This window comes from Penaeus monodon, chromosome 39, assembly GCF_015228065.2.
Source record: "Penaeus monodon isolate SGIC_2016 chromosome 39, NSTDA_Pmon_1, whole genome shotgun sequence".
Taxonomy (NCBI): Eukaryota; Metazoa; Arthropoda; class Malacostraca; order Decapoda; family Penaeidae; genus Penaeus; species Penaeus monodon.
The window spans coordinates 5227920-5235419 of record NC_051424.1 but is presented as its reverse complement, the minus strand read 5'-3'; positions in this window follow the sequence as shown (position 1 = coordinate 5235419).

The following is a 7500-nucleotide window of genomic DNA, read 5'->3' as shown; positions in this document are numbered from 1 at the left end:
TCTCTCCTCTCATTCTCTCTCTCTCTCTCTCTCTCTCTCTCTCTCTCTCTCGTTCTCGGTCTCGCTCTCTCTGTCTATCTGTATATCCTTCTATCTATCTATCTATCTATCTATTTGCCAACCTATCTATCCATTTATCTATCTATCTCAGCCATGTCTGTCTTTATATATATATATATATATATCTACCCAACTATCTATCTATCTATCTATCTATCTCAACTTTCTCCATCCACACGCCATGTCATCAACACTTTAGACCCTTAAAGACCTCATACAAAAAAACGCATTAATAAGCTGAAGTTTAATCCGCTGTTGTCTGTGTCCCTTTAAACGTAACGCATTAACAGTAGCGTCCTTTTCAAACAGTACCGTGACGTTTGACCTAACAATAACTGTAAGTTTTCTCTTTATATGTAGCAGTGACGTGTTCCTGACAGTACTTTTATTATTAACAGTAACTGTGATTCCCGTTAATAATAATGTCTCTTTCTAACAGTGATTGTGACGACTACGTTTCATAGTAACGTTTCGGTAACAGCAAGGTCCCTTTCTAACAATAACAGTAACAGTAACAAGAATACTTAATTTTTTGGACAGTAACACCTAACAACAGCATTTTGCTAATGTTTCACTTATTTCTAACATACTGCACCTCAATAACATCGTATCTATCTCAGCCTTCTCTTTATACAATACATATAACTAATTACAACTACATCTTTCTATAACATCACACGAACATGTACATCAACACTTTAGACCCTTAAAGAACGTCATACAACAAAAGGCATTTTAACGAAGTTAATCACCGTTAGTCTGTGTCCCTTTTAACAGTAACGCATTAACAGTAAGCGTCCCTTTTCAATAAAGTACCGTGACTTGAACTACAATACTTGTAAAGTGTTACCTCTTATATAGCAGATGCACGTGTTTCTGACAGTACTGTAATTAATTAACACGTACACTGATTCACGTAAAATAAGTCTCTCTAACAGTGATTGACGACTAGTATCATAGTAACGTTTTCAGTAAACAACAAGAAAACATATTTTTTGGAACAGTAACAGTAACAAGAATACTTAATTTTTTGGACAGTAACACCTAACAACAGCATTTTGCTAACAGAAATGGTTACACTTGATTTCTAACAGTAACAGTGACACCTCAATAACAGTCGTATCTCTCTAACACCTCTTTCTAACAGTAACAGTAACACTACATTAACAGCGACACCTCTTTCTAACAGTAAGAGTAACACACTAACAGCCGCATGTCTGTAACAGTAACAGCGACCCCTTATTAACTGTAACGCCTCTCTCTAACAGCAAAGTGAATTCATCCGCAACCCAGTCATTTCTGCGAGTCACGGGAATATGGGAAAAAAGAGACGGCTTGCAAAAATGTTGCGCATAACGGCAACGTCTTCCACCTTGATCTCTGTTCTTTATCCTGAGGAACAAAAGAAGAGTTGCTGTAAAGTTCGTGGTATGAAAAAAACATCGTTTTTCGGATCGCTCGGTGTTGTCGTCGAGCGTGGCTTGAGCCGTTTGTTAATACAGTGTAAACATCTCCCTCTCCTGCTCTCTCTTTTTCTATCTGATCTCTCTCTCCCTCTCTCTCTATACCTCTCCCTCTCTCTCTCTCTCTCTTTACACTACTCTCTTTCTCTCTCTCTCTCTCTCTCTCTCTCTACTGCTCTCTCCTTCTCCCTCTTCTCTACCTTTCTCTCTCCTCTCTCTCTCTCTATCTCATCTCGCTTCTTCATCTCTCCTCTCTCTTCCCTCTCTCTCGTATACATATGACACACGCACATACGCACATCTGTATATTTAGTGTTGATAAGACTTTATAAATAATCTCCTTGTCCATTGGCTCATTCCTCTTCTACTGTCCTTGCTACTACTCCTTCTCACCAAACACCCGCATATACACAGTAGTCAACAGTACCTATTTCAAATGCACAAAACATTTTTCTTTCTTTTCTTTTCTTTTTTTCTTTTCTTTTCGTTTCGTTTCTTTTCTTTTCTTTTCTTACGTAGTCGAAATAAATCCTCTCCATCTCTCCTTCCGCAGTGTTGCCAAACTGTCGGAAATGATGTAAGGTGAGCTATATATGGCATTTTGTGTTTGTAATAGAAAGACGATCAGAGTCGACGGTTGATGTAAAGAGATATGGATTTATATCAAGTTATAGAATATAGACCCCTCTCTCAAGAATAAGCAGAATAAGAAAGTAATGTATCAGTGTATAACTAGTGATATGTACAAGTAAGTACGGTTAAAAGTTATAAAGAAAACAGAAACAGGAAAGTATAAATAGGGTGTTCATGAAGATTTTTTTTTTTGAGGGAGAAAATTTGGTATATTGTCGGTGTGTGAGGAAAATGGAGGATTGTATGATATAAAAGCAAAATTATAAGTCTTGTGTGGAAGGTCGAGAATGTAAATAATACTGAAAAAGGTTCAAGTTTCGGGGTTCAAAGTTCCTTTTTTCGGGCGAGCATCTTTATTACAGCTGATTAGAGAGGTTCTAAGCGATATAATTTTTTAATCTTTTGTAGTATCAGAAGTATGGTACGGCATTGCAATAGTAGAAGTAATAGCAGAATAGCAGTTAGTATAGTTAGTAGAGAGTAGTAAAGTAGTAGTAGTAGTAACAGTATAGTGTAGTAGTAGTATATAGTAGTAGATAGTAGTATAGTAACAGAAGTAGTAGTAGTTGTAACAATAGTAGTAGTAGTAGTAGCAGTAATAGCAGCAGTAGTAGTAGTAGTAGTAGTAGTAGTAACAGTAGTAGTAGTAGTAACAGTAGCAGTAGTATTAGTAGTAGTAGTAGTAGTAGGAATAGTAGTAGTAGTAGTAGTAGTAACAGTAGTAGTAGTAGTAGTAGTAGTAGTAAGTAGTAGTAGTAGTAACAGTAGTAGTAGTAGTAGTAGTAGTAACAGTAGTAGTAGTAGTAGTAGTAACAGTAGTAGTAGTAGTAGTAGTAGTAGTAGTAGTAGTAACAGTAGTAGTAGTAGTAGTAGTAGATAGCAGTAGTAGAGTAGTAGTAGTAGTAGTAGTAGTAACAGTAATACTAGTAGTATGTGTAAGTAGTTAGTAACAGTAGAGTAGTAGTAATAACAGTAGTAGTAGTAGTAACAGTAGTAGTAGTAGTAGCAGTAGTAGTAGCAGTAGTAGTAGTAGTAGTAACAGTAGTAGCAGTAGTATTAGTAGTAGCAGTAGTAGTAGCAGTAGTAGTAGTAGTAACAGTAGTAGCAGTAGTATTAGTAATAGAAACAGTAGTAGTAGTAGTAGAAACAGTAGTAGTAGTAGTAGAAACAGTAGTAGTAGTAGTAGTAGTAGTAGTAGTAGTAGAAACAGTAGTAGTAGTAGCAGTAGTAGCAGTAGTAGTAACAGTAGTAGTAATTTTAGTATCATCTTCATTTAGTATGATAATTGCGATTGTCATTATCACCCTTATCTTAAATATGATTATCATAATCTTTATCAGTAATGATATTAGGTGTTATCAGTAGCAAAATCGGGTGTTGTAACAGTGATTATTCATTATAATGATATAATAGTGATAACAATGATTATAATAATTATGATGAAATTGATAACAACTATTGTAGTACAGGACTAGTTGTAGTAATATTAACATTACTATTATTACATTATTGTCACTATCATCATATTCATAGTTGCCATCATCATCATCCTATAATTAGTTATAATTATTACCTTTATGACGTCAAATATTTCTCTTTTTTTCGTGTTATTCAGGCTTTCAAAAAATGGAATTTCATATTAAATTCCCTCTGATAAGACAAATTCCAATGCAATGCGAATATAAAAACATATTTTTTCCTCTCTATTTAGATAAGGAAAAAACAGGGAGTTTTTTCTTAAAGCCAAAAGAAACGAGAATTAAAAAGGAAAATCACATAACGTGATATATAAAAAATAGGGAAACGGAAGAATCATAACTAATTTCTAAGGAATACTGTAATCAGCGTGTTGGCGTCTTAAGCAGACCTGTCAAGCCAAATAACAGAGTTTACCGCCGTTAAACCCACGATTGTTGACAGGTATCAATCAAAGTCATTTCAACTTTATTATGAAACAGGTGATATACTGGCAGGTGACGTTCCTCTTCTCGTTCAGAGTATAAGGAAGCATATGGAGCATAAACGGGATAAGTAGAAGTATGAGTATAAGTTTTAAGTAGAGTGTAAGGTAGAGGTAGTATCAGTGAAAGGGGAGAAAATGTATAAGGTATAAGGGATGTAAAAGTAAATAGTAGAAATATTATGGGTAAAAGTATGAGTAGAAGTAGAAGTAATAAGTGTAAGTTATTAGAGATATGGGCAAAGGTATAAATAGCAGAAGTAACATATGCATGAATATAAATTTAAGTACTAGTATAAGGACAAATATACTGTTTGTGTAGATATGAATTTAAGTATAAAAGTAAGGATAAAAATAAATAAATAAATAAATATACATATATATATATGTATATATATATATGTATATATATATATATATATATATATATATATATATATAGTGTTGTGTGTGTTGTGTGTGTGTGTGTGTGTGTGGTGTGTGTGTGTGTGTGTGTGTGTGTGTGTGTGTGTGTGTGTGTGTGTGTGTGTGTGTGTGTGTGTGTGTGTGTGTGTGTGTGTGTGTGTGTGCGTGTGTGTGTGTGTGTGTGTTATGTGTGTGTGTGTGAATGCAGGTTTAAGGATATGGACAGATATATGAATTAATATGAATTCAAGTAAAAACACAAGGACACAGTATATCAATATAAGAAACAAAGAGGCACGGAATCTTCTCAGAACACTTGTCAGTACCAATTTCAAGCTGCTGTAGGTGTAAGCACATAGACAAGCATCTCTAAGAATCTACCTGGAATGCTGTAGTACACATCCCCAGTGGCTGACGGATACGCCTGAGGGAGGAGAGTGAACAAGGCAGCTTTAATAATGGGTCTTCTCACTCACTCGTCACTCTTAAGGAAGGCATGGACCCTGTTTGTCGCCTTTTTACGACACCTTGAAATGAGGGCTTGTTATTACGTGGGGCAGTTTGTGAAAAGAGATACGGGCGTGTTTATTATTATGCTAAGCAGTTCGTACCTGTCGATAAGGTCGGGGGTAGGGTAAAGACGGTTCTTATTCTGCCCGAGAGGTGTCCTTAACGTGACATGGGAAGGGGAAAGGGAGTTATGAGATAGACGGGATTTTATCTTAACATCTCAGTCAAGATGAGTTTGCTAGAAAATATCGTTTTCAGAGTTCGGAGCAGCAAGATGCAAGTGTGTGTGTGTTTATGTGTATAGATATATATAGATGTGTGTGTGTGTGTGTTATATGTTATATATATGTTATATATATGTTTTATATATATTTTATATATATATATATATATATATATATATATATATATATATATATATATATATATATATATATACATATATATATTTCCTCTTCTTCTTCTATGGCACGTCCTTTTTGGCATCCATTTTGTCCATAAACCGGCTATACTCTATTAATTCACTTAACGTGCCCAGTCTTTTCCACGGGACTGAGGCCATTTCCTTAGATGTCTGCCATAAATACAAGGGAAAGATCAGTCGGAGTGGTTTCCCGTTGCCTTCGATTACAGTGTTTTCATTAAGACATCCTCTAGAAGGGTTGCCAGCCACGGCTAAAGGGTCCCCTCTACCCTTATTTCTGTATATCCCACAGATGGGACCCTGACAGGTGCTCCACTCTGGGTCGAAGTGGACCTGGAGCTACAGTGGCTAAGAGGTGGCACCGGACTCCTTAGGATCAGAACCCCACCAACGGATGCACTTTATACTCTTACCTAGGACTGTGTGTGTGTGTGTGTGTGTGTGTGTGTGTGTGTGTGTGTGTGTGTGTGTGTGTGTGTGTGTGTGTGTGTGTGTGTGTGTGTGTGTGTGTGTTGTGTGTGCGTGTATATATAAATATATAATATATATATATATATATATATATATATATATATATATATATATTTGTTGTGTGTGTGTGTGTGTGTGTGTGTGTGTGTGTATGTACACACACACACACACACACCAATTACACCTTAATAAGAACAGCTCTCGTGGGCGCCGTGGGATTACCTCAACTTTCCCTTGTCTCTACCATACCCGGCGACCGACAACCTTGATGCCGAGTAATGCGTTTTTAATCACAATTACGTTTCCTTGCCCACATAAAGCTCTTTCCTTAGGGGAGTGCCATCGTACGCACGCTTTGTTACTTAACAAGCGTGACGTTGGGGGAATTCCAGCGAAGTAGATAATCGTGTTTTTTTTTGTTTGCTTTTTTATATTTGATTTTGTTGCAATCGTCCTGCATAATTGATTTTTTATTCCCTTTTGTTATGCGTGGGATCTCCATACGAGTGCATTTATAGGTAGATAGATAGATAACTAGATAGACAGACAGACCGATAGATAAATAGGTGAGCTCATAAACCTACAGATAATATGATAGATAGATAGAAAGATAGATAGAAGGAAGAAGAGACAGATAGAAAGACAGATGGACAGACCGACTGATATAGACAAGTAAATAGATGGAAAGATAGATAGAGAGAAAGAGAGACACAGAGACACAGACTGACAGGCAGACAAACAGACACATAGACTGACAGACAGACAGACACAGACTGATAGACAGACAGATAGACTGACTGACTGAGACAGAGAGCTGAGTATCCCCCAATATTTACATATCGCTGGAAAGTGAATGTTATGCTTACTCATTTTAACACATCCATGCATAATTTCTGTCTCTCTTTTGTGTTTGTACGTTCATTCATTCACTCATTCATTCCCTCCTACACCCAGAGTACTAAGAACGACAGGTTTCTTTAACTTCAAAAAGATAATCAACGATTCCTTTCTATTGATGTTCACCTTGACAAACTCGGGCGTGATATTCTCCCTCCCTCTTCCCCCCTCTCCGTCTCCCCTTCTTCTCTCTTCCTGCCTCTCTTCTCCTTTCTTCCGTCCCTTCTCCCTCTTCTCTCTTCCTTCCCCTGATCCTTCTCCTTCTCATCTCAGTGCTTCCGTCCTCGAAATTCTTCTCTGTTTAGATCTGTGGTTCTTAACATGGGGGCTTCACTGTTATCCAAAGGGGAACAAGCTATTGGAATAAAGGCAGTAATTTCTCTAATTATCCTTGTTATTCCTTCAACGAGAGCATGGTCACATAAGGGAAAGTTTAATCATAATACCACTAATTCACATTCATTAAAGAGACTAGCAAAACACTTGTAATTTTGTTTAAAATCTGGGAGGGAATTTTACTTACAGAGGCAAGGGAGGCGTGGAGGGAACGACAAAGTCCTAACAGGGGGCGTGGTAGTTAAAGGGTTAAGAACCACTGCTTTAGATCTACGCTCGTCTGCCATTTCTTCCCCGGTCTCTGATTTTTTTTTTTTCTTTTCTTCTATTCGTTCTCCTTC